The sequence below is a fragment of the Rhinolophus hipposideros genome, assembly GCF_964194185.1.
Source record: "Rhinolophus hipposideros genome assembly, chromosome: 5".
Classification (NCBI taxonomy): domain Eukaryota; kingdom Metazoa; phylum Chordata; class Mammalia; order Chiroptera; family Rhinolophidae; genus Rhinolophus; species Rhinolophus hipposideros.
In genome coordinates, this window is record NC_138051.1 from 554734 (window position 1) to 570829 (window position 16096).

Sequence of the window (16096 nt, forward strand, 5' to 3'; positions counted from 1 at the left end):
GGCGGCCGCAAAAGGAGTGGCGGGCAAAAGCCTAGAGCACCCGGTATTCCCAGGCGGTCTCCCATCCAAGTACTAACCAGGCCCGACCCTGCTTAGCTTCCGAGATCAGACGAGATCCGGCGCGTGCAGGGTGGTATGGCCGTAGACGCTGGGACCAAGCTCCCTGCGCCCCAAGAGATGTTGCCAGGCCTGCGTGGTGAGCGGACGCCAGGTTGTTGGGCCGGTCCGGTGGCGAGCCTCTCCCCGCCTGCGGGCTTCAGCAGCGCCACGCCTCCCGCCTGCTCCCCGCCTCCTCAGGACGCCGCGGGCGTGGGCAGCGGGTTACTCTTTGCTAGCAGTGAGGCCCCTTCGCGCCACCCGTGGCTCCACGGGGCCTCTGCCACTTCCCTGTTGGTGACAGAAGCCAGAGAGACAGCGGTTGGGTGTGGGGCGGGTGAGGAAGGAGGGACGCACAGGCTGTGTCACGGACTGGGACCGACACACGAAGGCAGTGTTGAAGCCACAGCTCCTCAACCTGCTGGCGGTCGCGCCCGGGGCTCGGCTCCCTTAAGGATGTAGAGCCCGGGGGGTTGGGCACTCACCCTGGGACCCCGGGGCAGGCCTCCAGGGTCTGCGGAGTGCCGGTGGGGTCCGAGGCTCGCCCGGGTTTCGCACGCGGGAGGAGAGGCTCAAGCCTATGCACCCTACTCCTGTGGGTTGTGTGCCTGCCTGCCTGCCTGCTCTTCCCCTGTGGTGGTCTCTCCTGTAGGCCCGGGGTGAGGGTCGCGCACGCGCACAGGTGTGGTGCTCCCTCCCTCCGCTGCTTTGGCTGGGCTGTTTTGTGGCTGTGCGCCGGGGACCTTCGCGGCCGGCCGGCGGGAACCGAGCGCTCAGGGCTCTCCTCGGAGAAGGAAAAGCGCTGGGGGAGGGGTCGTGGTGCCTGCCTGTGGAGACGGAGGCCTCTGGTGGGGTGGGGCGGCTGGGCGACCACTCGGCTTGCCGAACTGGGACCACCAGTCCTTCTGTCTCCGGGCTAGGGTGCAGGCAATGGGACGGTCGCCCCTGTGCCAAGGACCCCGAGGTGCCACGGAGCCGCACTGCATTGGCAGGAGAAAGCCGCCCGAGGCCGTTTGGATGCCTGCGCCGGCAGGCAGCCCTGGGTCGTGCTTTGGGGGCGGGGTAGTGGGCGCAGCGAAGGTCTGCGGGTTGACCGCTTGCGCGTGCGGGGAAATAAGAGGCTATAGAAGGGGCTGTGGGAGGCAGACCAGGCCGAGGCGCTGGCGTGACGCCTGGTCTGCGAGGCTGTAAGTCTCCTTGGAAGACCGGTCCCCACCCTCCCACTAACCACCCCCCGAACCCTGCCCAGCCCCGCTGCCCAGGGGTCCTGTGGCGGGGTTGGCTGCTGCAGAGGGTCCAGGGGCATGGCGGCCGCAAAAGTAGTGGCGGGCAAAAGCCTAGAGCACCCGGTATTCCCAGGCGGTCTCCCATCCAAGTACTAACCAGGCCTGACCCAGCTTAGCTTCCGAGTTCAGACGAGAATCGGCGCGTGCAGGGTGGTATGGCCGTAGACGCTCGGACCGGGCTCCCAGCGCCCCAAGAGCTGTTGCCAGGCCTGCGTGGTGAGCGCGCGCCAGGTTGTTGGGCCGGTCCCGCGGCGAGCCTCTCCCTGCCTGCGGGCATCAGCAGCGCCGCGCCTCCCGCCTGCTCCCCGCCTCTTCAGGACGCCGCGGGCGTGGGCAGCGGGTTACTCTTTGCCCGCGTGAGGCCCCTTCGCGCCACCCTTGGCTCCACGGGGCCTCTGCCACTTCCCTGGCAATTACAGAAGCCAGAGAGACAGCGGTTGGGTGTGGGGCGGGTGAGGAAGGAGGGACGCACAGGCTGTGTCACGGACTGGGACCGACGCGTGGAGGCAGTGTTGAAGCGACAGCTCCTCCACCTGCTGGCGGTCGCGCCCGGGGCTGGGCTCCGTTAAGGATGTAGAGACCGGGGGGTTGGGCAGTCACCTTGGGACCCCGGGGCAGGCCTCCAGGGTCTGCGGAGTGCCGGTGGGGTCTGAGGCTCGCCCGGGGTCCCCCACGCGGGAGGAGAGGCTCAGGCCCAGGCACCCTACTCCTGTGGGTTTTGTGCCTGCCTGCCTGCCTGCTCTTCCCCTGTGGTGGTCTCTCCTGGAGGCCCGGGGAGAGGGCCGCGAACGCGCACAGGTGTGGCGCTCCCTCCCTCCGCTGCTTTGGCCGGGCTGTTTTGTGGCTGTGCGCCGGGGGCCGCAGGGGCCGCCCGGCGGGAACCGAGCTTCCAGGGCTCTCCTGGGAGAAGAAAGGGTGCTGGGGGAGGGGCCGCGGTGCCTGCCGGCGGAGACGGAAGTCTCCGGTGGGGTGTGGCGGCTGGGCATCCCCTCGGCTTGCTGTCCTGGGACAACCAGGCCCTCTGTCTCCGCGCCCGGGTGCAGGAAGTGGGACGGTCACCCCTGTGCCAAGGACCCCGAGGTGCCACGGAGCCGCACTGCATTGGCAGGAGAATGCCGCGCGAGGCCGTTTGGAGGCCTGCGCCGGCAGGCAGCCCTGGGCTCGTGTTTTGGGGGCGGGGTAGTGGGCGCGGCGAAGGTCTGAGGGTTGACCGCTTGCGCTTGCGGGGAAAAAAGAGGCTATAGAAGGGGCTGTGGAGGCAGAATGGGCCGAGGCGCCTGGCGTGAGGCCGTGTCTGTCAGGCTGTAGATTCCGCGGCGGCCCGGACCCCACCCTCCCACTAACCACCCCGCCTCCCCGCCCAGCCCCGCTGGCCAGGGGTCCTGTGGCAGGTTTGGCGGCTGCAGAGGATCCTGGGGCATGGCGGCCGCAAAAGGAGTGGCGGGCAAAAGCCTAGAGCACCCGGTATTCCCAGGCGGTCTCCCATCCAAGTAATAACTAGGCCCGACCCTGCTTAGCTTCCGAGATCAGACGAGATCCGGCGCGTGCAGGGTGGTATGGCCGTAGACGCTGGGACCAAGCTCCCGGTGCCCCAAGTGCTGTTGCCAGGCCTGCGTGGTGAGCGGGCGCCAGGTTGTTGGGCCGGTCCGGTGGCGAGCCTCTCCCCGCCTGCGGGCTTCAGCAGCGCCGAGCCTCCCGCCTGCTCCCCGCCTCCTCAGGACGCCGCGGGCGTGGGCAGCGGGTTACTCTTTGCTCGCAGTGAGGCCCCTTCGCGCCACCAGTGGCTCCACGGGGCCTCTGCCACTTCCCTGGTGGTGACAGAAGCCAGAGAGACAGCGGTTGGGTGTGGGGCGGGTGAGGAAGGAGGGACGCACAGGCTGTGTCACGGACTGGGACCGACGCACGGAGGCAGTGTTAAAGCCACAGCTCCTCCACCTGCGGGCGGTCGCGCCCGGGGCTGGGCTCCCTTAAAGATGTAGAGCCCGGGGGTTGGGCAGTCACCGTGGGACACCGGGGCAGGCCTCCAGGGTCTGCAGAGTGCCGGTGGGGTCCGAGGCTCGCCCGGGGTCCCGCACGCGGGAGGAGAGGCTCAGGCCTAGGCACCCTACTCCTGTGGGTTGTGTGCCTGCCTGCCTGCCTGCTCTTCCCCTGTGGTGGTCTCTCCTGGAGGCCAGGGGAGAGGGCCCCGCACGTGCACATGTGTGGCGCTCTCTCCCTCCGCTGCTTTGGTTGGGGTGTTTTGTGGCTGTGCGCCGGGGGCCGAGCGCGCAGGGCTCTCCTGGGAGAAGGAAGTGCGCTGGGGGAGGGGCCGTGGTGCCTGCCGTCGGACACGGAGGCCTCCGGTGGGGTGTGGCGGCTGGGCATCCCCTCGGCTTGCTGTCCTGGGACAACAAGGCCCTCTGTCTCCGGGCCCGGTTGCAGGCAGTGGGACGGTCACCCCTGTGCCAAGGACCCAGGTGCCACGGAGCCGCACTGCATTGGCAGGAGAAAGCCGCCCGAGGCGGTTTGGAGACCTGCGCCGGCAGGCAGCCCTGGGCTCGTGTTTGGGGGCGGGGTAGTGGGCGCGGCGAAGGTCTGCGGGTTGACCGCTTGCGCTTGCGGGGAAAAAAGAGGCTATAGAAGGGGCTGTGGGGGCAAACCGGGCCGAGGCGCCTGGCGTGAGGCCGGGTCTGCGAGGCTGTAGGTCTCGGCGGCGGCCCGGACCCCACCCTGCCTCTAACCACCCCCCCCACCCCGCCCAGCCCCGCTGGCCAGGGGTCCTGTGGCGGGGTTGGCGGCTGCAGAGGGTCCAGGGGCATGGCGGCCGCAAAAGGAGTGGCGGGCAAAAGCCTAGAGCACCCGGTATTCCCAGGCGGTCTCCCATCCAAGTACTAACCAGGCCCGACCCTGCTTAGCTTCCGAGATCAGACGAGATCCGGCGCGTGCAGGGTGGTATGGCCGTAGACGCTCGGACCAAGCTCCCGGTCCCCCAAGAGCTGTTGCCAGGCCTGCGTGGTGAGCGGGCGCCAGGTTGTAGGGCCGGTCCGGCGGCGAGCCTCTCCCCGCCTGCGGGCTTCAGCAGCGCCGCGCCTCCCGCCTGCTCCCCGCCTCGTCTGGACGACTCGGGCGTGGGCAGCGGGTTACTCTTTGCCGCAGTGAGGCCCCTTCGCGTCACCCGTGGCTCCACGAGGCCTCTGCCACTTCCCTGGCGGTGACAGAAGCCAGAGAGACAGCGGTTGGGTGTGGGGCGGGTGAGGAAGGAGGGACGCACGGGCTGTGTCACGGACTGGGACCGACACACGGAGGCAGTGTGGAAGCCACAGCTCCTCCACCTGCGGGCTGTCGCGCCCGGGGCTGGGCTCCCTTAAGGATGTAGAGCCCGGGGGGTTGGGCACTCACCGTGGGACCCCGTGGCTGGCCTCCAGGGTCTGCGGAGTGCCGGTGGGGTCCGAGGCTCGCCCGGGTCCCGCACGCGGGAGGAGAGGCTCAAGCCTAGGCACCCTACTCCTGTGGGTTGTGTGCCTGCCTGCCTGCCTGCTCTTCCCCTGTGGTGGTCTCTCCTGGAGGCCCGGGGAGAGGGCCGCGCACGCGCACAGGTGTGGTGCTCCCTCCCACCGCTGCTTTGGCCGGGCTGTTTTGTGGCTGTGCGCCGGGGGCCGCCGCGGCCGCCCGGCGGGAACCGAGCTTCCAGGGCTCTCCTGGGAGAAGAAAGGGTGCTGGGGGAGGGGCCGCGGTGCCTGCCGGCGGAGACAGAGGTCTCCGGTGGGGTGTGGCGGCTGGGCATCCCCTCGGCTTGCTGTCCTGGGACAACCAGGCCCTCTGTCTCCGGGCCCGGGGGCAGGCAGTGGGACGGTCACCCCTGTGCCAAGGACCCCGAGGTGCCACAAAGCCGCACTGCATTGGCAGGAAAAAGCCGCCCGAGGCCGTTTGGAGGCTTGCGCCGGCAGGCAGCCCTGAGCTCGTGCTTTCGGGGCGGGGTAGTGGGCGCGGCGAAGGTCTGCGGGTTGACCGCTTGCGCTTGCGGGGGAAAAAAGAGGCTATAGAAGGGGCTGTGGGGGCAGAATGTGCCGAGGCGCCTGGCGTGAGGCCGTGTCTGCGAGGCTGTAGGTCTCCGTGACGGCCCGTACCCCAGCCTCCCACTAACCACCCCGACCACCCCGCCCAACCCCGCTGGCCAGAAGTCCTGTGGCGGGGTTGGCGGCTGCAGAGGGTCCAGGAGCATGGCGGCCGCAAAAGGAGTGGCGGGCAAAAGCCTAGAGCACCCGGTATTCCCAGGCGGTCTCCCATCCAAGTACTAACCAGGCCCGACCCTGCTTAGCTTCCGAGATCAGACGAGATCCGGCGCGTGCAGGGTGGTATGGCCGTAGACGCTCGGACCGGGCTCCCGGCGCCCCAAGAGCTGTTGCCCGGCCTGTGTGGTGAACGCGCGCCAGGTTGTTGGGCCGGTTCGGCGGCGAGCCTCTCCCCGCCGGCGGGCTTCAGCAGCGCCGTGCCTCCAGCCTACTCCCCGCCTCCTCAGGACGCCGCGGGCGTGGGCAGCGGGTTACTCTTTGCCCGCAGTGAGGCCCCTTCGCTCCACCCGTGGCTCCACGGGGCCTCTTCCACTTCCCTAGCGGTGACGGAAGCCAGAGAGACAGCGGTTGGGTGTGGGGCGGTTGAGGAAGGAGGGACGCACAGGCTGTGTCACGGACTGGGACCGACTCACGGAGGCAGTGTTGAAGCGACAGCTCCTCCACCTGTGGGCGGTCGCGCCCGGGGCTGGGCTCCGTTAAGGATGTAGAGACCTGGGGGTTGGGCAGTCACCGTGGGAGCCCGGGGCAGGCCTCCAGTGTCTGCGGAGTGCCGGTGGGCTCCGAGGCTCGCCCGGGGTCCCGCACGCGGGAGGAGAAGCTCAGGCCCAGGCACCCTACTCCTGTGGGTTGTGTGCCTGCCTGCCTGCCTGCTCTTCCCCTGTGGTGGTCTCTCCTGGAGGCCCGGGGAGAGGGCGGTGCACGCGCACAGGTGTGGCGCTCCCTCCCTCCGCTGCTTTGGCCGGGCTTTTTGTGGCTGTGCGCCGGGGGCCGCCGCGGCCAGCCGGCGGGAACCCAGCTTCCAGGGCTCTCCTGGGAGAAGAAAGTGCGCTGGGGGAGGGGCCGCGGTGCCTGCCGGCGGAGACGGAGGCCTCCGGTGGGGTGTGGCGGCTGGGCATCCCCTCGGCTTGCTGTCCTGGGACCACCAGTCCCTCTGTCTCCGGGACCGGGTGCAGGCAGTGGGACGGTCACCCCTGTGCCAAGGACCCCGAGGTGCCACGGAGCCGCACTGCATTGGCAGGAGAAAGCCGCCCGAGGCCGTTTGGATGCCTGCGCCGGCAGGCAGCCCTGGGTCGTGCTTTGGGGGCGAAGTAGTGGGCGCAGCGAAGGTCTGCGGGTTGACCGCTTGCGCTTGCGGGGAAAAAAGAGGCTATAGAAGGGGCTTTGGGAGGCAGACCGGGCCGAGGCGCTGGCGTGAGGCCTGGTCTGCGAGGCTGTAAGTCTCCTTGGAGGACCGGTCCCCACCCTCCCACTAACCACCCCCCCACCCTGCCCAACCCCGCTGGCCAGGGGTCCTGTGGCGGGGTTGGCGGCTGCAGAGGGTCCAGGGGCATGGCGGCTGCAAAAGGAGTGGCGGGCAAAAGCCTAGAGCACCCGGTATTCCCAGGCGGTCTCCCATCCAAGTACTGACCAGGCCCGACACTGCTTAGCTTCCGAGATCAGACGAGATCCGGCGCGTGCAGGGTGGTATGGCCGTAGACGCTCCGTCCGGGCTCCCGGCGCCCCAAGAGCTGTTGCCCGGCCTGTGTGGTGAACGCGCGCCAGGTTGTTGGACCGGTCCCGCGGCGAGCCTCTCCCCGCCTACGACTTCAGCAGCGCCGCGCTCCAGCCTACTACCCGACTCCTCAGGACGCCGCGTGCGTGGGCAGCGGGTTACTCTTTGCCCGCAGTGAGGCCCCTTCGCGCCACCCGTGGCTCCACGGGGCCTCTTCCACTTCCCTAGCGGTGACAGAAGCCAGAGAGACAGCGGTTGGGTGTGGGGCGGGTGAGGAAGGAGGGACGCACAGGCTGTGTCACGGACTGGGACCGACTCACGGAGGCAGTGTTGAAGTGACAGCTCCTCCACCTGCTAGCGGTCATGCCCGGGTCTGGGCTCCGTTAAGGATGTAGAGACCGGTGGGTTGGGCAGTCACCGTGGAAGCCCGGGGCAGGCCTCCAGGGTCTGCGGAGTGCTGGTGGGCTCCGAGGCTCGCCACGGGGTCCCGCACGCGGGAGGAGAAGCTCAGGCCCAGGCACCCTACTTTTGTGGGTTGTGTGCCTGCCTGCCTGCCTGCTCTTCCCCTGTGGTGGTCTCTCCTGGAGGCCCGGGGAGAGGGCCGCGCACGCGCACAGGTGTGGCGCTCCCTCCCTCCGCTGCTTTGGCCGGGCTTTTTGTGGCTGTGCGCCGGGGACCGCCGCGGCCAGCCGGCGGGAACCCAGCTTCCAGGGCTCTCCTGGAAGAACAAAGGGCTCTGGGGGAGGGGCCGCGGTGCCTGCCGGCGGAGACGGAGGCCTCCAGTGGGGTGTGGCGGCTTGGCATCCCCTCGGCTTGCTGTCCTGGGACAACCAGGCCCTCTGTCTCCGGGCCCGGGGGCAGGCAGTGGGACGGTCACCCCTGTGCCAAGGACCCCGAGGTGCCACGGAGCCGCACTGCTTTGGCAGGAGAAAGCCGCCCGAGGCCGTTTGGAGGCCTGCGCCGGCAGGCAGCCCTGGGCTCGTGTTTTGGGGGCGGGGTAGTGGGCGCGGCGAAGGTCTGCGGGTTGACCGCTTGCGCTTGCGGGGAAAAAAGAGGCTATAGAAGGGGCTGTGGAGGCAGAATGGGCCGAGGCGCCTGGCGTGAGGCCGTGTCTGTCAGGCTGTAGATTCCGCGGCGGCCCGGACCCCACCCTTCCACTAACCACCCCCCCTCCCCGCCCAGCCCCGCTGGCCAGGGGTCCTGTGGCAGGGTTGGCGGCTGCAGAGGATCCTGGGGCATGGCGGCCGCAAAAGGAGTGGCGGGCAAAAGCCTAGAGCACCCGGTATTCCCAGGCGGTCTCCCATCCAAGTACTAACCAGGCCCGACCCTGCTTAGCTCCGAGATCAGACGAGATCCGGCGCGTGCAGGGTGGTATGGCCGTAGACGCTCCGACCTGGCTCCCGGCGCCCCAAGAGCTGTTGCCCGGCCTGTGTGGTGAACGCGCGCCAGGTTGTTGGGCCGGTCCGGCGGCGAGCCTCTCCCCGCCTACGACTTCAGCAGCGCCGCGCCTCCAGCCTACTACCCGCCTCCTCAGGACGCCGCGGGCGTGGGCAGCGGGTTACTCTTTGCCCGCAGTGAGGCCCCTTCGCGCCGCCCGTGGCTACACGGGGCCTCTTCCACTTCCCTAGCGGTGACAGACGCCAGAGAGACAGCGGTTGGGTGTGGGGCGGTTGAGGAAGGAGGGACGCACAGGCTGTGTCACGGACTGGGACCGACTCACTGAGGCAGTGTTGAAGCGACAGCTCCTCCACCTGTGGGCGGTCGCGCCCGGGGCTGGGCTCCGTTAAAAATGTAGAGACTGGGGGGTTGGGCAGTCACCGTGGGACCCCGGGGCAGGCCTCCAGGGTCTGCGGAGTGCCGGTGGGCTCCGAGGCTCGCCCGGGGTCCCGCACGCGGGAGGAGAGGCTCAGGCCCAGGCACCCTACTCCTGTGGATTGTGTGCCTGCCTGTCTGCCTGCTCTTCCCCTGTGGTGGTCTCTCCTGGAGGCCCCGGGGAGGGCCGCGCACGCGCACAAGTGTGGCGCTCCCTCCGTCCGCTGCTTAGGACAGGCTTTTTGTGGCTTTGCGCCGGGAGCCGCCGCGGCCGGCCGGCGGGAACCGAGCTTCCAGGGCTCTCCTGGGAGAAGAAAGGGCGCTGGAGGAGGGGCCGCGGTGCCTGCCAGCGAAGACGGAGGCCCCCGGTTTTGGGGCGGCTGGGCATCCCCTCGGCTTGCTGTCCTGGGACAACCAGGCCCTCTGTCTCCGGGCCCGGGTGCAGGCAGTGGGACGGTCACCCCTGTGCCAAGGGCCCCGAGGTGCCACGGAGCCGCACTGCCTTGGCAGGAGAAAGCCTCCCGGGGCGGTTTGGAGACCTGCGCCGGCAGGCAGCCCTGGGCTCGTGTTTTGGGGGCGGGGTAGTGGGCTCGGCGAAGGTCTGCGGGTTGACCGCTTGCGCTTGCGGGGAAAAAAGAGGCTATAGAAGGGGCTGTGGGGGCAAACCGGGCTGAGGCGCCTGGCGTGAGGCCGGGTCTGCGAGGCTGTAAGTCTCGGCGGCAGCCCGGACCCCACCCTGCCTCTAACCACCCCCCCCACCCCGCCCAGCCCCGCTGGCCAGGGGTCCTGTGGCGGGGTTGGCGGCTGCAGAGGGTCCAGGGGCATGGCGGCCGCAAAAGGAGTGGCGGGCAAAAGCCTAGAGCACCCGGTATTCCCAGGCGGTCTCCCATCCAAGTACTAACCAGGCCCGACCCTGCTTAGCTCCGAGATCAGACGAGATCCGGCGCGTGCAGGGTGGTATGGCCGTAGACGCTCCGACCTGGCTCCCGGCGCCCCAAGAGCTGTTGCCCGGCCTGTGTGGTGAACGCGCGCCAGGTTGTTGGGCCGGTCCGGCGGCGAGCCTCTCCCCGCCTACGACTTCAGCAGCGCCGCGCCTCCAGCCTACTACCCGCCTCCTCAGGACGCCGCGGGCGTGGGCAGCGGGTTACTCTTTGCCCGCAGTGAGGCCCCTTCGCGCCACCCGTGGCTACACGGGGCCTCTTCCACTTCCCTAGCGGTGACAGACGCCAGAGAGACAGCGGTTGGGTGTGGGGCGGTTGAGGAAGGAGGGACGCACAGGCTGTGTCACGGACTGGGACCGACTCACGGAGGCAGTGTTGAAGCGACAGCTCCTCCACCTGTGGGCGGTCGCGCCCGGGGCTGGGCTCCGTTAAGGATGTAGAGACCGGGGGGTTGGGCAGTCACCGTGGGAGCCCGAGGCAGGCCTCCAGGGTCTGCGGAGTGCCGGTGGGCTCCGAGGCTCGCCCGGGGTCCCGCACGCGGGAGGAGAAGCTCAGGCCCAGGCACCCTACTCCTGTGGGTTGTGTGCCTGCCTGCCTGCCTGCTCTTCCCCTGTGGTGGTCTCTCCTGGAGGCCCGGGGAGAGGGCCGCGCACGCGCACAGGTGTGGCGCTCCCTCCCTCCGCTGCTTTGGCCGGGCTTTTTGTGGCTGTGCGCCGGGGGCCGCCGCGGCCAGCCGGCGGGAACCCAGCTTCCAGGGCTCTCCTGGGAGAAGAAAGGGCGCTGGGGGAGGGGCCGCGGTGCCTGCCGGCGTAGACGGAGGCTACCGGTGGGGTGTGGCGGCTGGGCATCCCCTCGGCTTGCTGTCCTGGGACAACCAGGCCCTCTGTCTCCGGGCCCGGGGGCAGGCAGTGGGACGGTCACCCCTGTGCCAAGGACCCCGAGGTGCCACGGAGCCGCACTGCATTGGCAGGAGAAAGCCGCCCGAGGCCGTTTGGAGGCCTGCGCCGGCAGGCAGCCCTGGGCTGGTGTTTTGGGGGCGGGGCAGTGGGCGCGGCGAAGGTCTGCGGGTTGACCGCTTGCGCTTGCGGGGAAAAAAGAGGCTATAGAAGGGGCTGTGGAGGCAGAATGGGCCGAGACGCCTGGCGTGAGGCCGTGTCTGTCAGTCTGTAGATTCCGCGGCGGCCCGGACCCCACCCTCCCACTAACCACCCCCCCCCCGCCCAGCCACGCTGGCCAGAAGTCCTGTGGCGGGGTTGGCGGCTGCAGAGGGTCCATGAGCATGGCGGCCGCCAAAGGAGTGGCGGGCAAAAGCCTAGAGCACCCGGTATTCCCAGGCGGTCTCCCATCCAAGTACTAACCAGGCCCGACCCTGCTTAGCTCCGAGATCAGACGAGATCCGGCACGTGCAGGGTGGTATGGCCGTAGAGGCTCCGACCTGGCTCCCGGCGCCCCAAGAGCTGTTGCCTGGCCTGTGTGGTGAACGCGCGCCAGGTTGTTGGGCCGGTCCGGCGGCGAGCCTCTCCCCGCCTACGACTTCAGCAGCGCCGCGCCTCCAGCCTACTACCCGCCTCCTCAGGACGCCGCGGGCGTGGGCAGCGGGTTACTCTTTGCCCGCAGTGAGGCCCCTTCGCGCCACCCGTGGCTACACGGGGCCTCTTCCACTTCCCTAGCGGTGATAGAAGCCAGAGAGACAGCGGTTGGGTGTGGGGCGGTTGAGGAAGGAGGGACGCACAGGCTGTGTCACGGACTGGGACCGACTCACGGAGGCAGTGTTGAAGCGACAGCTCCTCCACCTGTGGGCGGTCGCGCCCGGGGCTGGGCTCCGTTAAGGATGTAGAGACCGGGGGGTTGGGCAGTCACCGTGGGAGCCCGGGGCAGGCCTCCAGGGTCTGCGGAGTGCCGGTGGGCTCCGAGGCTCGCCCGGGGTCCCGCACGCGGGAGGAGAAGCTCAGGCCCAGGCACCCTACTCCTGTGGGTTGTGTGCCTGCCTGCCTGCCTGCTCTTCCCCTGTGGTGGTCTCTCCTGGAGGCCCGGGGAGAGGGCCGCGCACGCGCACAGGTGTGGCGCTCCCTCCCTCCGCTGCTTTGGCCGGGCTTTTTGTGGCTGTGCGCCGGGGGCCGCCGCGGCCAGCCGGCGGGAACCCAGGTTCCAGGGCTCTCCTGGGAGAAGAAAGGGCGCTGGGGGAGGGGCCGAGGTGCCTGCCGGCGTAGATGGAGGCCTCCGGTGGGGTGTGGCGGCTGGGCATCCCCTCGGCTTGCTGTCCTGGGACAACCAGGCCCTCTGTCTCCGGGCCCGGGGGCAGGCAGTGGGACGGTCACCCCTGTGCCAAGGACCCCGAGGTGCCACGGAGCCGCACTGCATTGGCAGGAGAAAGCCGCCCGAGGCCGTTTGGAGGCCTGCGCCGGCAGGCAGCCCTGGGCTCGTGTTTTGGGGGCGGGGTAGTGGGCGCGGCGAAGGTCTGCGGGTTGACCGCTTGCGCTTGGGGGGAAAAAAGGGGCTATAGAAGGGGCTGTGGAGTCAGAATGGGCCGAGGCGCCTGGCGTGAGGCCGTGTCTGTCAGGCTGTAGATTCCGCGGCGGCCCGGACCCCATCCTCCCACTAACCACCCCCCCTCCCCGCCCAGCCCCGCTGGCCAGGGGTCCTGTGGCAGGGTTGGCGGCTGCAGAGGATCCTGGGGCATGGCGGCCGCAAAAGGAGTGGCGGGCAAAAGCCTAGAGCACCCGGTATTCCCAGGCGGTCTCCCATCCAAGTACTAACCAGGCCCGACCCTGCTTAGCTTCCGAGATCAGACGAGATCCGGCGCGTGCAGGGTGGTATGGCCGTAGACGCTGGGACCAAGCTCCCTGCGCCCCAAGAGATGTTGCCAGGCCTGCGTGGTGAGCGGACGCCAGGTTGTTGGGCTGGTCCGCTGGCGAGCCTCTCCCCGCCTGAGGGCTTCAGCAGCGCCACGCCTCCCGCCTGCTCCCCGCCTCCTCAGGACGCCGCGGGCGTGGGCAGCGGGTTACTCTTTGCTCGCAGTGAGGCCCCTTCGCGCCACCCGTGGCTCCACGGGGCCTCTGCCACTTCCCTGGTGGTGACAGAAGCCAGAGAGACAGCGGTTGGGTGTGGGGCGGGTGAGGAAGGAGGGACGCACAGGCTGTGTCACGGACTGGGACCGACACACGGAGGCAGTGTTGAAGCCACAGCTCCTCAACCTGCTGGCGGTCGCGCCCGGGGCTCGGCTCCCTTAAGGATGTAGAGCCCGGGGGGTTGGGCACTCACCCTGGGACCCCGGGGCAGGCCTCCAGGGTCTGCGGAGTGCCGGTGGGGTCCGAGGCTCGCCCGGGTTTCGCACGCGGGAGGAGAGGCTCAAGCCTATGCACCCTACTCCTGTGGGTTGTGTGCCTGCCTGCCTGCCTGCTCTTCCCCTGTGGTGGTCTCTCCTGTAGGCCCGGGGTGAGGGTCGCGCACGCGCACAGGTGTGGTGCTCCCTCCCTCCGCTGCTTTGGCTGGGCTGTTTTGTGGCTGTGCGCCGGGGACCTTCGCGGCCGGCCGGCGGGAACCGAGCGCTCAGGGCTCTCCTCGGAGAAGGAAAAGCGCTGGGGGAGGGGTCGTGGTGCCTGCCTGTGGAGACGGAGGCCTCTGGTGGGGTGGGGCGGCTGGGCGACCACTCGGCTTGCCGAACTGGGACCACCAGTCCTTCTGTCTCCGGGCTAGGGTGCAGGCAATGGGACGGTCGCCCCTGTGCCAAGGACCCCGAGGTGCCACGGAGCCGCACTGCATTGGCAGGAGAAAGCCGCCCGAGGCCGTTTGGATGCCTGCGCCGGCAGGCAGCCCTGGGTCGTGCTTTGGGGGCGGGGTAGTGGGCGCAGCGAAGGTCTGCGGGTTGACCGCTTGCGCGTGCGGGGAAATAAGAGGCTATAGAAGGGGCTGTGGGAGGCAGACCAGGCCGAGGCGCTGGCGTGACGCCTGGTCTGCGAGGCTGTAAGTCTCCTTGGAAGACCGGTCCCCACCCTCCCACTAACCACCCCCCGAACCCTGCCCAGCCCCGCTGCCCAGGGGTCCTGTGGCGGGGTTGGCTGCTGCAGAGGGTCCAGGGGCATGGCGGCCGCAAAAGTAGTGGCGGGCAAAAGCCTAGAGCACCCGGTATTCCCAGGCGGTCTCCCATCCAAGTACTAACCAGGCCTGACCCAGCTTAGCTTCCGAGTTCAGACGAGAATCGGCGCGTGCAGGGTGGTATGGCCGTAGACGCTCGGACCGGGCTCCCAGCGCCCCAAGAGCTGTTGCCAGGCCTGCGTGGTGAGCGCGCGCCAGGTTGTTGGGCCGGTCCCGCGGCGAGCCTCTCCCTGCCTGCGGGCATCAGCAGCGCCGCGCCTCCCGCCTGCTCCCCGCCTCTTCAGGACGCCGCGGGCGTGGGCAGCGGGTTACTCTTTGCCCGCGTGAGGCCCCTTCGCGCCACCCTTGGCTCCACGGGGCCTCTGCCACTTCCCTGGCAATTACAGAAGCCAGAGAGACAGCGGTTGGGTGTGGGGCGGGTGAGGAAGGAGGGACGCACAGGCTGTGTCACGGACTGGGACCGACGCGTGGAGGCAGTGTTGAAGCGACAGCTCCTCCACCTGCTGGCGGTCGCGCCCGGGGCTGGGCTCCGTTAAGGATGTAGAGACCGGGGGGTTGGGCAGTCACCTTGGGACCCCGGGGCAGGCCTCCAGGGTCTGCGGAGTGCCGGTGGGGTCTGAGGCTCGCCCGGGGTCCCCCACGCGGGAGGAGAGGCTCAGGCCCAGGCACCCTACTCCTGTGGGTTTTGTGCCTGCCTGCCTGCCTGCTCTTCCCCTGTGGTGGTCTCTCCTGGAGGCCCGGGGAGAGGGCCGCGAACGCGCACAGGTGTGGCGCTCCCTCCCTCCGCTGCTTTGGCCGGGCTGTTTTGTGGCTGTGCGCCGGGGGCCGCAGGGGCCGCCCGGCGGGAACCGAGCTTCCAGGGCTCTCCTGGGAGAAGAAAGGGTGCTGGGGGAGGGGCCGCGGTGCCTGCCGGCGGAGACGGAAGTCTCCGGTGGGGTGTGGCGGCTGGGCATCCCCTCGGCTTGCTGTCCTGGGACAACCAGGCCCTCTGTCTCCGCGCCCGGGTGCAGGAAGTGGGACGGTCACCCCTGTGCCAAGGACCCCGAGGTGCCACGGAGCCGCACTGCATTGGCAGGAGAATGCCGCGCGAGGCCGTTTGGAGGCCTGCGCCGGCAGGCAGCCCTGGGCTCGTGTTTTGGGGGCGGGGTAGTGGGCGCGGCGAAGGTCTGAGGGTTGACCGCTTGCGCTTGCGGGGAAAAAAGAGGCTATAGAAGGGGCTGTGGAGGCAGAATGGGCCGAGGCGCCTGGCGTGAGGCCGTGTCTGTCAGGCTGTAGATTCCGCGGCGGCCCGGACCCCACCCTCCCACTAACCACCCCGCCTCCCCGCCCAGCCCCGCTGGCCAGGGGTCCTGTGGCAGGTTTGGCGGCTGCAGAGGATCCTGGGGCATGGCGGCCGCAAAAGGAGTGGCGGGCAAAAGCCTAGAGCACCCGGTATTCCCAGGCGGTCTCCCATCCAAGTAATAACTAGGCCCGACCCTGCTTAGCTTCCGAGATCAGACGAGATCCGGCGCGTGCAGGGTCGTATGGCCGTAGACGCTGGGACCAAGCTCCCGGTGCCCCAAGTGCTGTTGCCAGGCCTGCGTGGTGAGCGGGCGCCAGGTTGTTGGGCCGGTCCGGTGGCGAGCCTCTCCCCGCCTGCGGGCTTCAGCAGCGCCGAGCCTCCCGCCTGCTCCCCGCCTCCTCAGGACGCCGCGGGCGTGGGCAGCGGGTTACTCTTTGCTCGCAGTGAGGCCCCTTCGCGCCACCAGTGGCTCCACGGGGCCTCTGCCACTTCCCTGGTGGTGACAGAAGCCAGAGAGACAGCGGTTGGGTGTGGGGCGGGTGAGGAAGGAGGGACGCACAGGCTGTGTCACGGACTGGGACCGACGCACGGAGGCAGTGTTAAAGCCACAGCTCCTCCACCTGCGGGCGGTCGCGCCCGGGGCTGGGCTCCCTTAAAGATGTAGAGCCCGGGGGTTGGGCAGTCACCGTGGGACACCGGGGCAGGCCTCCAGGGTCTGCAGAGTGCCGGTGGGGTCCGAGGCTCGCCCGGGGTCCCGCACGCGGGAGGAGAGGCTCAGGCCTAGGCACCCTACTCCTGTGGGTTGTGTGCCTGCCTGCCTG